The 15,282-nt window shown below is 42.2% G+C and overlaps 1 protein-coding gene across 2 annotated transcripts in view; it reads right to left on the bottom strand.

The window, feature by feature from the left end:
* Positions 1-15,282, bottom strand: part of NBAS (NBAS subunit of NRZ tethering complex) — a 760,680-nt gene that overhangs the window by 509,372 nt on the left and 236,026 nt on the right. The gene's annotated exons all lie outside the window — the stretch shown is intronic.

The raw sequence follows: 15,282 nt of genomic DNA, 5'->3' as shown, positions 1-15,282 counted from the left end.
TTACTCTCTTAATGTGCCCAGTAAAATAATAATAATAAATAATAATAATCAGTGGTCCTTCATGGACTGCAACCTTCAAAGTTCAGACCAAACTTTGAAGACTATAGCCCATGATGAAGATAGGCGGCAGTGCTGACTTGACAAACAATATCACTGAATCGTTGGGGGACACGGCATACACGGCATCCGATGCAGATCCAGTCAAGGACCTATTATTTTATTAGATACATTTGGGATCTTGAAAAAAAAAGGGTTGTCCAACCTCAAATATAGGAGGGCCTAAAAATATTTAAGGGGCCAGGCCTAGGGACTAGTAGGGCCTGATTAGTTTTATAGGCTTTGGTCTGAGGTCTTATAATATAGGAGGGCCTGCTTATATTTAGTTGATCGAGTTTGATAATATATGGGGGCCTGAATAAATTTAGGGGATTTGGTCTCAGGTATGATATTAAAAGGGAGTGTTAAGGAGATTATTACCATTTTATTATTTTTTTATGGGGTAATGACTTCATATTTTAAGACAATAAAATAAGCTGAGGAGGTGTGTATATTTGACATCAATTACATTATCTATGGGACTGCCGGAAACAGCCAAGAACTTTCTCCAGTAGCCCCATAAATGGAGCAGAAGTCAAGAATCAGTCATTGAAGACATGATTCCAAAGCACCGATTTCTGTTAAGCGAAAGGTCCCAGTGGTCAGACTCCCAGCTATCAGCAAATTAATCCCTAGCCCATGGATAGAGGATAACTTGTTATTTTGGGAATATTCCTTTATCAAGAATGTCTCATCTGGTTAAATCTGTAAAATTGCTTGTAAAACCAAGCAACTTTGCACTTTGGATCTACCAACCTTCAGTGCCCCTGCACACCTTCGAAGCTTGGATCATGGGAGAATGCACCGATCAAGCCAGCGGCACAGTCATGCCACCGAACCCAACTGTCAATCATCAGGAGTACACCGCCCGTGGCAAGTAGGAAGTCAGCAGGCAGAGGAGCGGTGCGCTCCTGAACAGAAAACCCCTTAAATTTCTCAAGACCCCTGTCACCCAGCGTTTCTGCTCCAATGGTTCCCACCAGTCACGCAGTGATGACCTCATCAGCTAAAACTAATCATTGGCCTCAGCGGTCACATACATACGCCACAGTGACCGCCGAGGCCAGTGACTGACTGCAGCGGGCATGTGAACGACAGATGTGAAGTCAACAATGGATGACTGGCGAGGACCACCGGAGAAGAAGGAAGAAGAATGGTTAAAAAAAAAATATTAAGTGCCAACTGGAAATGTTTTAAATCTGGGACCTCTCCTTTAACATTAGAGCAGACTCCCTAAATATATCCAGACCATCTTATACTAATATCAGACCACTTATCAGGCCCTTAACTTGATTCAGACTCTAAATCTTAAGGAAGCAAATGAAAAAAAAACATTAACGCTCCACCTCATTTAAGCATGAGGACGTTGTGTAATTTGTGGCTTTAAGATAGTGCGCCATTGACTATAAAAAATGCAAGCTTGTTTTTTTTATCGATAATTTACTAGCTCACTTGCAAAAAAAAAAAAAACACCCACCTACCAAAAGGAATTATAGTGGAGAAAGGCAGGAGGGTGGGGAGCTAAAGAAGAGCAGATGGAGCTAATAGAAAAGGGTGGGGGGCGCATGTGAAAGCAAATATGATAGTTTCTTCTGCTGGGCAATGAGGTAGCACTAACGTTGTAGAAAGAAATGGAAATAGATGGAAACTGCGCCTAAATTCATTCTTCATGGAGATGCAGCGGCGTCTAAACATGATATTATTTTAAACTCATCTAGAGCGAGATGGGACTCTCATTCATTGTATCAGGGCCGGGGACATTGATGTATAGGAGCTTCTACGGGAAATGCTGCTCCTGCTTACATCAAGTGCAGCTGTGCTTTACAAACACATTTACCCGTATCAGATTGAATATGTATGGGGCCGCTCGGTTTTGTAAAGTCCTATCTTGTATAATGTATGATGGATGCTGGTGTAGCGGCACCTCTGGGGTCTTGTCCTTGGCACAAAGCTTTCTGCCCTGTAGCTGCTCTCTTAGCAAGCTGATGAGCCGATCTAGGCTGATAAGGCGTGGCATACTAATCGCTTAGCTGCTTTATCCCAAGAAATCTTTACATTTTCCAAGCACAAAGTCTTCACAAGTTTCCATAAAAAAGTTATTCCCAACATATAAAAGTTATAACCTATCCAAAAAATAGATCAGAACTTGAAGATTTTATCGCTGGCACCCACCACCGATCCAGAGAATGGGGCTCCGAAAGGCCCCCTCTGAATTAAGCCGTGGCTGCCTATATGGCACCAAATCTGTGGATAGGTGTTGGGAATAACCCTTGAAGGGGAACCCGTCAGACAGTTTTTGCTACCAAGGTGCCACCTGTATCTTCACAAGCCCCGTCCTCAAGGATGTCGATCAAGTCATATAGGTCAGAAACAAGATATGGATGGCTTGTTTTGACTCGGAGGTTGGATCCTCAGCATCACAAAAGAAAATTAAATGAGACTCTGGGTCTTTGCCCAACGTTTTGACAGGGAAGGTCTTTGACAGTGACATCTGTGTGGAGTAGGAGCCAAGATTCAGGAAAAGCGGCAAGCAGGGTGTAGGCCGTGGGCACCACCCACAGTCTCATTTCATTTTCTTTTGTGGTGCTGAGGTTCCAACCTCAAAAAGTCTGGAGCACAAGTCCCTTCCTCAAGCACATGATTCTTTCAAAAAACCAGTGTGCCAGTCTTTCTCCTTCTGAATTGTTTTGACTCTTTAGCACCTGAACATCCTCGATTAGATAGGTCTAAGTTGAAAGTGGACATTAAGCATCATCTTAAGCAAAAGGACAAATCAAAAATCGCAACTGAGGAAACCTTTGGAGACTGCAGAAAGAGAACCATCAGGCAGAAGTGGCACTCACAAAACTCACAAAGTAACCATGTCCCAAACACCAAGTGTGATAATCTATACAATGGTGTTCTATAGGAAGAAATTCAAGCAAAAATATATATTTTTCCAAATATTGTTCTCTTAGAATTGGGTTTCACAGTGAATGTTTTTCTTTAAAGAGATGATTCAATTAGACAAGTTGCGAAAACGTTATCTAAACAATGATTACAGCAGCCTATTTCACAAAAACGGTAAATTAAAAAATTGAATCACTATACAGCAGGCCATCTGAAAAGGCCATCATTTGTTTATTTGTTATGGATTGTATTTCCTTACTTAAAAGGAACTTTATCATTAAATTCAATGGGTGGCATACTAGGAAGTTAGGTTTTTTTTCCCTATACATAATGAACATCTGAACTTTTTGCTTAACTGATGCTTAAAAGAAGGAGAAAACAAGGACAAAAAAAATTAGAAGAGGTATCTGCACCTAAATCATTTACAGAAAAGTAGTACCTGTGGCTACATCATTTATAGGGAGATACTGGGAGGCAGTACTATCTGTGCCTACATCATTTATAGGAAGATACCGGAAGGTAGTACTATCTGTGCCTATATCACTTATAGAGAAACATACAGAAGCAGTGCCTTCTGCACCTATATAATTTACAGGGAGATGCAAACAGGCAGTACTGTACATCTAAGTGTGGGAATAAAACGACATTGGCATTTTCACGGGTTTACCGCGACAGACAGGGGACAGAAGACCACGGTGTATGATTTCACATACTCCAGCACTGATTAGAAGCACTTCTCCATCATATTAAATGGAGCAGGTTTCTGTTAGCAGTGCAGAAGTTAAATCTGTTCAGTTGAAAGTCTCTGAAGCGTTCCTGCTTTGATGATCTCAGCTGTTCAGTGTTGGCCACTCCTCTCTTCTATATATATTTGCCTCTGGCAATCAGGGATGCCTGTATTAGTTTTATACGGCCTGGTTTGTAATTGGTGGTGATTGTTTAGGAAGCGTTTAGAGTGTGGATCTAAAGACTGTTGCTTGGTGATTTGTCTGTGTGCATATCCTCATACTCTATTTGATTATTCCAGCCTTTACTTCCCAGTGTTCCATTCTGTTTGTGAGTGCATATTTGTACGATTGGTATTTTCATTTATCCCTATATGTCTTCCTTTGTCAGTCTGGTTGGTGTATTCTTATATACAACTACTCCCCACTTCCCTGGAAGGGGAGAGGACAGATAAAGGCTGATTCAAGAGCTCAGCAAGGTATGCGGCCCTGATGTCTGCACCACTGGAAATAATCCGGAGTGCAGGGATAGCTAGGGCGCCCCTAGCTTTAGGGATAAGGAAGGAGCCCCTAGCCCCAGGATATCAAGCTACAGTCACGTGACAGGCATGAAGATAAATAAATGTTTGATTTTATTTATATAGAGAAATCTGTGCCTGGCTCATTTGCAGGAAAACACACGTGTACCTACATCAATAAAAAAAGGAGAAAAAAAAAGTACTAACTGTGCCTTCCTTAATTTTAAGGTGGAAAGTATTGTAGTATTATCTATACCTGCATCATTTATATGGCGGCACAATGAAGCAGTAGTAGCCATGTCTGATTCAAATACATGGAGAGACAAGAAGGTAATCCTATGTTCGGATAACATACAGGAAGAAAAAAGGGGGCAGTACAATTTCTTTTTATATTACTTACACAGAGAGAGGGAAACAGCACTATCTTTGCCTACATCACTAACGTGATGAGACAGTGAGGCAGTACTATTCACATGAATTACACGAGTAGACAGGGAGCTAACACACTTTTCCTATAGCACTTGCAGGAAGAGACAGGAAAGCAGCACTACCTTTGCCCAAATTGCTTGCATTAGGAGACTAGGATAGAGTACTCTCTCAGCAACATTATTATTTTTTTTTTTTTGAGAAGAGAAAAAGTATGCTTGCAAAATGTACTAGAATAGGGTGCCGGTGCTATGTTTGCCAATAACATTAATTAAAAGAAGGCAGCGAGGCAGTACTGTGTGTAATCTACAATATTTTGTGAAATAGGTAATGTGATGAATGTGGCGAGTTCATCTAAATCACTCCTGTATACAAAAGTGGTGGTTACATAGTTGTCACATGGATCATTTCAGATACTGAAAATGTAAAAACTATAAAAAGGAAAAAAAAAAAAAGATTATCCACATATATGTAGATGTAAAGATAACACAATATCTCAGGGTTTTCATTATTTAAAAAAAAAGAAGAAGAAAAGGCAAAGTGTGCCCCGCTTCCGTATGATAAGTCTCTAATTTACCGCAGTACTCTCTATTATACATCTTTACTATGACTGCAGTAATTTTTCCTTCCTTCATTGACATACACACGATATTAAATGTAGATTCATACAAGCAGACATATTTTCACACATTAATTCCCATCGCTGTCAATTAGGGGAAGCAGGCACAATTACCCAACGTCGCTCCGCTAACAAAAAGCTTGTCACATGACGGGTATGGATATCACAAGCCTGTCACTCCATCAAAGGGGAAAATCTGCACCTGTTTTTCATATATCGCGGTCCCGGGGGGGATATTTTGGAGTCTGTTTTTTTTGAGAAAAAATAAAAAATAAGCATGCAATAATTATTTGTGCGGCGTCTGATCTATTGGGGCAAAGTATAACAGGCGTTATTTTTATTTTTCACATAGTTAACACTACATGTGAAGAATATATCTACTTGACCTTCTGGCAGCCCGCAGGCATCTTTTTAGGCATACAGGGGATCTATAAATTAACAGAAGCCTGTTCGGTCAGGAAAAAGATCAGGGAGATGATTTTGCAGTCTCAGTCTTCAAAGCATTGTATGGCATTAGGTAACAAATAAAGCGGGGGGAAGGGAGGTCATGTGACCACAAATATGTGATTTGCATAGTTCTGGTCACATTCCGACTAGACGTGACCAGCCTCACTCAATACACCATCATTGGACGAGGCTGCACACGTCTAGTCGGCATGTGAATGCAAGTAAACAAATCGCATACTTTCAGTCACGTTTCCTGTGAAATTGAATTCTCACAGCACGATATGAGGATTCACCGCTTTAAAGGGACAATCCGCACAGAATGACTGTTCAAACCAAGTACAGGCACTCTGTGCTTCATGGCAGGACCAATCCTTTGAATACACCGTCCCACTTACCTGCTGTCCCTCCATCTCTACCCTCCCCCCCTTTATTTGATTGACAGCTCTGACTCCATAGAGACAGAGAAGGGTGGAGATAGATGGAAACCAATCAGGTGGGAATGTGTAAATAAATGGCCTGTACTTGGTTTGAACAGTCATCCTGAGCTGACAGAGTCCCTTTAAGGTGGCTTTAGACATGCTGGTAATCAGCGAACGACCAATCCTGTCTACTGGCTGAGTAGACATGTAGGAGATCACCGCATGAACAAGCAAAAGGCTCGTTTCTCAGGTGACTAGACTATGCCGACGTAAAAATAATCATTGAAAAAAATGTAAACAGGGGATGTGATCATGATAACATGATGCTGTATAGATCTTAAAGGGAAGCAAATGTTTGCTATATAATCTGAGAGCAGCATGATGTAGGGGCAGAGAGCCTGATTCCAGTGATTATCACTTACTGGGCTGCTTGCTGCAGTTTTGAAAAAATCCATGTTTTCTCTGCTGTAGATGTAGCAGGGCTATGAATGCTTAACTGTGTCATTCCACCTACAACACTGATTGGCAGCTTATAATGTACGCAGGAAGACGCCAATCAGTGGTGGGGGTGGGATTACACACATTAGCTTTACTGCCTGGCAGGCAACACCTACTCATCTAGTGATAATCTCCTGCATATAAAACACAGATTGTATTGAAACTACAGCACACATGCTAATAAGTGACACATCCCCTGAATAGGGATCTCTGCTGACAGATTCCCTTTAACTGCTCCCATTGGTTTTCGACATCCCTTTTAAATGGACCAGTAAATGAGCACCAGCATATAATCTATCATTATCAAGTCTCTAAATGGGATAAAATTACTCTGGATCAGTAATGAGAGGTGGGTGCATATTAAAGAGGTTGACTGGGAATTTAGCATAGATGTCCTATCCTTGAAAAAGGTCATCAACGGCTGATCGGTGGGGATTTGACACCCGGCTCCCCCACAAAAAAGCTGCTTCCAGAGTCGGCGGCCGGAGTTGCAGAGGACAGCTCTATGAACCATATAGTGGCCGCGGCTGGATATTACATATCTGCTCCCTATTTAAAGCAATAGGTGGCGGATGTGCAATACTCAGCCTATAACCTATAAATGAATTTCATGCCGTGTTGGGAATGTCCCTAAAATTAAAGCTGAGTAAATTTAAGGTTTTCAGGCTCTGGCAGGACACAGGGTTCAGAGACCTATCAGTTAATGCACTTTGTCGATATATATACACCGAACAATCTACAAACACTCGATTATTCCCTAATTATATCTTTTATGTGAAGTGTAAAGGGGTTTCCCGAACTATACAAATTTCTGCACTTATATGTGACTGTAGACTGCTGAATCCTGACAGTGTGGAGAATGTAAACTGTCAGAATTCCACTCTGTTGCAAATTTGAGCGATTGTCCATTGACTGCAAGTATATGACTTTCATATTGGCGATCAACAGAACATTAACAGAATAATAAAAAAATAAACAAAGTTACTTATTGGCGCATGACCAGCATTTAAGCTGGCACTAGAGTGGGACTCCTGACAGTGTGCATTGCTCCAAACTGTCAGGATTCAGCAATCTGCAGTCAGACTGCAAAAAAAGAAATGTAAAGCTGGAAAAAAAAAACTTTAAAAATCATTTTGTCAGCAGCACATCGTTCTGGTTAAGCAGGCATGAACTGCCTAAAATAATCAAACTATAAGTTAATAATCACAAAGTGCGCTCATTTACATACAATGCCGACGATTGCTTCTTGTAAGTTAAGCTAATCAAGCAATGATCAACTGGTTATATATCCTCCATCAGTGCTCGTTACTGGCAAAAATACATGTGCCCACATATATATATATCTATAGCTATCTATCTATCTATCCACATATATACATACAGTTGTGCTCAAAAGTTTACATACCCCGGCAGAATTTTTCCTTTCTTGGCCTTGTTTCAGAGAATATGAATGAAAACAATAAAAACTTCTCCACTCATGGTTATTTGTTGGGTGAAGCCATTTATTATCAAACGACCGTATTTTTCAGACTATAAGACGCACTTTTTTCCTCCAAAATTTTGGAGGGAAGTGGGGGGTGCGTCTTATAGTCCGAACATATGTTCGGCTGTGGGTGGTGGGGGGGCTGGGGGGAGCAGCAGCGGGCACAGAAGGTAGCAGCCGCCTGCTGCAGCCTACACTGTGCCCACTACTAAACAAAATGTTTATTTCACTGCTCCCCACGCCCATGGGCGTGGGGAGCAGTGAATATTCATTTTCCTTAATAGCCGGCACACTGTGCCTGCAGTGCGGCTCCTGGTAAGAATGGCACCTCTCATCGCTCTTCCTGGTATGGAGGAGAGAGGAGGGGAGTATATTTGTTTATTTTTTTTCTTTGCAACGTGACGGGGAACAGGGGGTGCCAAGCATACCAGGATGAGGGGGGCCATACATACAAGGAAGAGGGATGAGAGGGGCCATACATATCGGGATGAGGGGGGCCATGCATACAAGGATGAGGGGGGCATACATAAAAGGATGAAGGGTGCCACACGTAACAGGAAGAAGGATGAGGAGGCCATACATACAAAGATGAGGCATGAGGGGGGCCATACATACAAGAATGAGGCATGAGGGGGGCCATACATACAAGAATGAGGCATGAGGGGGGCCATACATACAGGGATGAGACATGAGGGGGGCCATACATACCAGGATGAGGGGGGCCATACGTATAGGGATGAAGGGGGCCATACGTATAGGGATGAAGAGTGCCATACATACCAGGAAGAGGTATGAAGGTGCCATACATACCAGGATGGGTGTAAGGAGGGAGCCATACATACCAGGATGAAGGATGCCAAACATACCAGGAAGATGGATGAGGGGGGGTATACGTATAGGGATGAAGAGTGCCATACATACCAGCAAGAGGGATGAAGGTGCCATACATACCAGGATGGGTGTGAGGGGCTAGGCCATACATACCAGGATGAGGGGAGCCATACGTATAGGGATGAAGAGTGCCATACATACCAGGAAGAGGGATGAAGGTGCCATACATACCAGGATGAGTGTGAGGGGGTAGGCCACACATACCAGGATGAAGGATGCCAAACATACCAGGAAGAGGGATGAGGGGGGGGCATGCATACCAGGATGGTGGATTGGGGTGCCATGCATATCAGGATGGGGATGAGGGCCACATATAACAGGAAGGAGGGGGCCATATATACCAAGATGGGGGATATTAGCAGAATTGGGGGACAATACCCCTATAACAGTGTCAGCAGCAAACCCCCTCCACCTTAACAGGTCATCATAACTACATTATTTACTTAAAAAATGTTTCTATTTTCCTCCTCTAAAACCTAGGTGAGTGTTACGGTCCGGTGCATCTTATAGTCCGAAAAATATGGTACTGTGTTTTCTCTTTTTAAATCTTAATGACAACCAAAAACATACAAAAGACCCTGATCCAAAGTTCACATACCTTGATGATTTTGGCCTAATAACATTCACAGAATTTGACACAAATGGGTTTGAATAGCTACTAAAGGTAACATCCTCACCTGTGACATGTTTGCTTGTAATCAGTGTGTGCGCATAAAAGCTGAGTGAGTTTCTGGGATCCAGACAGACTCTTGCATCTTTCATCCAGCCACTGACATTTCTGGATTGTGAGTGATGGGGAAAGCAAAATAATTGTCAACAGATCTATGGGAAAAGGGAGTTGAACTGTATAACACAGGAAAAGGAAACAAAAAAATATCCAAAGAATTGATAATGCCAGTCAGCAGCGTTCAAACTGTGATTAACAAATGGAAAATCAGGGGAACTGTAAAAACCAAACCACGGTCAGGTAGACCAACAAAAATTTCGACCACAACTGCCAGGAAAATTGTTCAGGATGAAAAAAAAACAAAAACACAAATAACATCAGCTGAAATTCAGGACTCTCTGAAAACTAGCAGTGTGGCTGTTTCAAGATGCACAATAAGGAGGCACTTGAAGATAAATGGGCTGCACGGTCGAGTCGCCAGAAGAAAGTCATTACTGCGCAAATGCCACAAAGTATCTAGTCTACAATATGCCAAACAGCACAGAGACAAGCCTCTTCTGGAACAAGGTAATTTGGAGTGATGAGACCAAAATTGAACTTTTTGGCCACAACCATAAACGTTACATTTGGAGAGAGGGCAATAAGGCCTATGATGAAAGGAACACCACTCCTACAGTAAAACATGGAGGTGGATCGCTGATATTTTGTCTGAGCTACAAAGGCACAGGAACCTTGGTGAAAGTTGAAGGAAAGATGAATGCAGCACGTTATCAGCAAATACTGGAGGCAAATTTGCACTCATCAGCCCGGAAGCTGCGCATGGGACGTACTTGGACGTTCCAACATGACAACGATCCAAAACACAAGGCCAAGTCGACCTGTCATTGGCTACAGCAGAACAAAGTGAAGGTTCTGGAGTGGCCATCTCAGTCTCCTGACCTCAATATCATTGAGCCACTCTGGGGAGATCTCAAGAGCGCAGTTCATGTTAGACAGCCCAGGAATTTACAGGAACTGGAGGCCAAGAAGAATGGGCAGCTTTACCATCTGAGAAAATAAAGAACCTCATCCACAACAACCACAAAAGACTTCAAGCTGTCATTGATGTTACAGGGGGTAATACACGGTATTAAGAACTGGGGTATGTGAACTTTTGATCAGGGTCATTTGGATGTTTTTGGTTGTCATTAAGATTTAAAAAGAGAAAACACAGTAGTTTGACAATAAATGGCTTCACCCAACCAATAACCATGAGTGGAGAAAAAGTTTTTTTGTTATCATTCATATTCTCTGAAACAAGGCCAAGAAAGGAAAAATTCTGCCGGGGTATGTAAACTTTTGAGCACAACTGTACATACATACACATAAAAAAGCTGCAATTCTTCTATCCCGATTTTGTCACAATGCCTTACACACAATACCCCAATCTGTTCCTAACAATATCAAAAATAGCTAATTTCTGGAACAATCACTAAATACGAAGTGCGGGTCTTTATTTCTGACACCCAAGGGGGAGGGGGGCCGTGAATATTTTCTCTTTTTCCTTCATTTAAAATTACTTGCATTTTATTACTGTAGAAAATTGACATATTTCGGCTCTTTGTTGAAACTCCCTCATGTCTTTTCAGAAAGATTCCTACGTAGCTTTTATAATTTGCTTTCAAAGCTTCTCCTGGGAGAAGGGGAGATTGGCAGTCGTATCCAACTAAATCGGTAAACTGTAATAAAAAGCATCAAATCATTTTCAACTTTTAACAGATGTCAAGCTTTGTAAGTAAATTATGCCACTCGCGAGCTTGTTCGGGCTTTGTGCGCTCGCTTGATTAAAGTGAACATGCAAATAAACAGTGCGCATCAACGCAAATTCAATTCTGCCTTAATATCGGCACCGTGCAAACAACTTGGCCTTGAACATCGAGAGCTGATGCATTGTATTAAATGGATACTGTGCGGAGTGTAAATCAGATTACAGGTGGGGTGTGTTGCAGCTGAACACGGCTGACGTCCCCCCACTGATGAGCACAAGGCATGAGAACATTGTAGTGATAAAATATAAGTTGGCATATCACTCTCCACAAGGAGAAACGTTACCACTTAGACCTCAGTCCAGAGCCTCTCATCTAGCCAAATCAGATCTCCTACTTTGCACTGAAGAGAGGCAACACCCTGAAACATCGTGTCTGCAAATTGAGATTCTTATTTGGCTTTTAACCTAAGTCATATTGAACGACTCGTTAAAGGGTCGTTTGTGACTTGTAGGATTGCTGCTTCCAATGGGTGGCGCTATAGAGTTCAAGTCCTCTTTTTCTCTGAAGAGGCAATCTGCATATTAAATTTCCCAGAGGAGCATTGCACGGCGAATAAGCCTCCTTACCTTGACATGCCAGAGCCGGTATGTCACTCTCCACAAGCAGAAATGTTACCCCTTAGACGTCAGACCAGAGCCTCTCATCTAGCAAAATGAGTTCTCATACTTTGCACTGATGAGAGGCAACACCCTGAAATACTGTGTCTGCAAATTGAGATTCTGATTTGGCTTTTATTTTAAGTCATGCTTCAAGGCTTGTTAAAGGGGCGAAGAGGACTTGTAGGATTGCTACTTCCAATAGGTGGCGCTAGAGTTTAAGTCCTCTTTTTCTCTTAAGAGACAATATGCATATTTAATTTCCCAGAGGAGCATGCAAGGCTTTTAAGTCTCCTCATACTGGCATGCCAAACCTGGCATTGCACTCTCCACAAAGAGAAACCTACCCGTTAAAATATAAGTTATCACAGCAAATCAAGATTATATTCCTACACATTCTCTTCTTTACACATACTCATTTGTAGCAACAATGTAAAGAAAAGATGCTCCAGTTTTCTCATGCCTAAAGTTAAAGAGGATCTCCAGGAAAACGAACAAAAAAATTAATTTAAAAGGAAATGTAATTATAAACAAATTCCCAAATATCTTTAATTAGCAAATCATAATGGTTTTGCCCAGGGAAGCAATCATTACAGAATTAAAAACGGTCACCATCTTTTTATACTGATAGAACAGAAATCTGTTCTAGAATGTTAAAGGGGTTGTCCACTACTAGGACAACCCCTTCTAAATCTGAGTGTTTCCTCCCATCAAAATAAAAACACTTATACTCACCTCCCATGCCGGCGCCGTTCCAGTGGTGTCGACACCCGTGTTCCCGTGGCTCTTGCGAGGTGTTTTATGTCATGTGAGCCCTGAGCCCAATTAGTGTAGACTTCGCTCTCCCCGACTAACAGGAAGTCAGAACTTAGGCTGCCGCTCACTTCCTGTCTATTACTTAGTTGTCCAAAGACGGGGAGAGAAAAGCTGGCGCTGATTGTGTTCAGGGCTCACGTGACATAAACCCCTCATGTGTGCCCCAGGAGAGAGTGCAGACACCGCTGTAAAGGCGCCGGTACGGGAGGTGAGTATAAGTCTTTTTAATTTGATGGGAGAAAACACTCAAATTGAGAAGGGGTTATCGTAGTAATGGACAACCCCTTTAAGAGGACAAGTGCATGTGAGCATGTGCAGAAGGAGGCAGGGCTGTGGAGTCGGTAAATCTCCGACGCCTCAATTTCCATGACACAGACCCCAACTCAGACACCCACTCCAACTCAGACTCCACGACTCCCTCATACACGGCTCATGTTTAAGTGATAAATTTACTGTAGCACAGATTCATCTCAGCTAAAAGTCTAGACCAGTGTTTCCCAAACTCCAGTCCGCATGGCCTCCACAGGTCACGTTTTCAGGATCTCCTTAGTATTGCACAGGTGATGGAAGTATCATCAAGGCATCAGGAATTCGCTCATCTGTGTAACACTATGGAAATCCTGAAAACGTGACCTGTGGGGGCCCTGAGGACTGGAGTTTGGGAAACACTGGTCTAGACCCTTAGATCAGGAACAGGACAGACATTTATAGAACATTTCATAACTTTCCCAAATTCTTATGGAAAAAATATTCCCAACAAACTGCATTGAACTACTGTACCCAATTTATTATATATTTTAGGAGTTGGAGTCGGTCCATTTTATACCGACTCAGACTCAGACTCTGACGCCACCAAAATGGACACCCACTCAAACTGTGACTCCACGACTGCGGCTCGACAGCCCTGGAAGGAAGCTCCGCTGCTGGGACCTAGAGACAGCTTGACAGTATGTGGTGTAAGCTATCTCCATGTCACAGCAGCTGCTCCAAATTCACATAGACAGGGTGTACAACACTGAGAAGCTGTTTCTTAAGTCCGCACTTCTGCTATCTCCAGTACTAGATCAGATAGATAGGGTGGACAGCAGTGTGAGCAGTTTCTTCTTAGCTCAGCACTTCTGGTATCTCCAGTATTAGATCAGATACACTTAGTGGACAGCAGTGTGAGCAGTTTCTTCTTAGCTCAGCACTTCTGGTATCTCCAGTATTAGATCAGATACACTTAGTGGACAGCAGTGTGAGCAGTTTCTTCTTAGCTCAGCACTTCTGGTATCTCCAGTATTAGATCAGATACACTTAGTGGACAGCAGTGTGAGCAGTTTCTTCTTAGCTCAGCACTTCTGGTATCTCCAGTATTAAATCAGATAGACAGGGAGGACAGCAGTGTAAGCAGCCTCTTCTTAGCTCAGCACTTCTGCTATCTCCAGTATTAGATCAGCTGCACATAGTGGACAGCAGAGCGAGCAACCTCTTCTTATCTCAACAAGGCTGGTATCTCCAGTACTAAATAAGATAGACAAGGTGGAAAGCAGTGTGAGCAGCATCTACTTACGTCAGCATCCAAGGGATCTCCAATATTAGATCAGACTGCACATGCTCACAGGCTCCTGTCCTATTAATAATCTAGTACAGGTTTCTTCAGTGTAATTCTACAGCGATTACCTCCCGTGACAATACAAGAGTGTTTTGTTAATTAATGGTATTTATGCATGTATTTATAATGACAAATTGTTCATTATTTTCTTCTAATCCTGGAGAATCCCTTTAAAGACCCTTCTACAGAGGGGGTTGTTCATTTGTGATCAATGGTTCGTGTATAATATGGCACCGGCAACCAGGGCTGTGGAGTCGGTAATGGACAGACTCCTAAAATATATAATAAATTGTTTATAGTAATACAATGCAGGATGTGCTATAAACGGTATCAGAAGAATTTGGCAAAGTTATGAAATGTCCTATAAATGTCTGTTCCGTTCCTGATCTAAGGATATAGTCTTTTAGTTGAAATAAATCTGTGCTGCGCTTTATGTACATGCTCAGTAGTGAGGCCGTGCTGTGCAGTTGGAGTCAGGGAAATTGAAGAGTCGGAGGTTTGGCTTACAGACCCCACAGCCCTGGCGACAACGCGACTATCAAGCTTTAAAGTGGGCATAAAAAATATCATGGTGCTGGTAGCACATCTTCCCACGTAAATAGATGTACTGCAGATAATAAGCAAACCATATGGGGACTGAGTGATCATATTATTGTTTGTCCCCCTATCAATTTGCATTGGCTTGCGTAAACGAGCTTATAGATCAAATTCAGATCTGCACTAGGAATTCAGTTTTTTTTTTCTATTGGTGCAGAAATATATTCCATACAATAGAACAATAGGATTCAAA

Source organism: Phyllobates terribilis, unplaced genomic scaffold (assembly GCF_046119375.1).
Source record: "Phyllobates terribilis strain yellow unplaced genomic scaffold, ASM4611937v1 Scaffold_3__8_contigs__length_932513732, whole genome shotgun sequence".
NCBI lineage: Eukaryota > Metazoa > Chordata > Amphibia > Anura > Dendrobatidae > Phyllobates > Phyllobates terribilis.
Note: the sequence above shows the minus strand (reverse complement) of the source record. Positions and strands in the feature narration are given on the sequence as shown.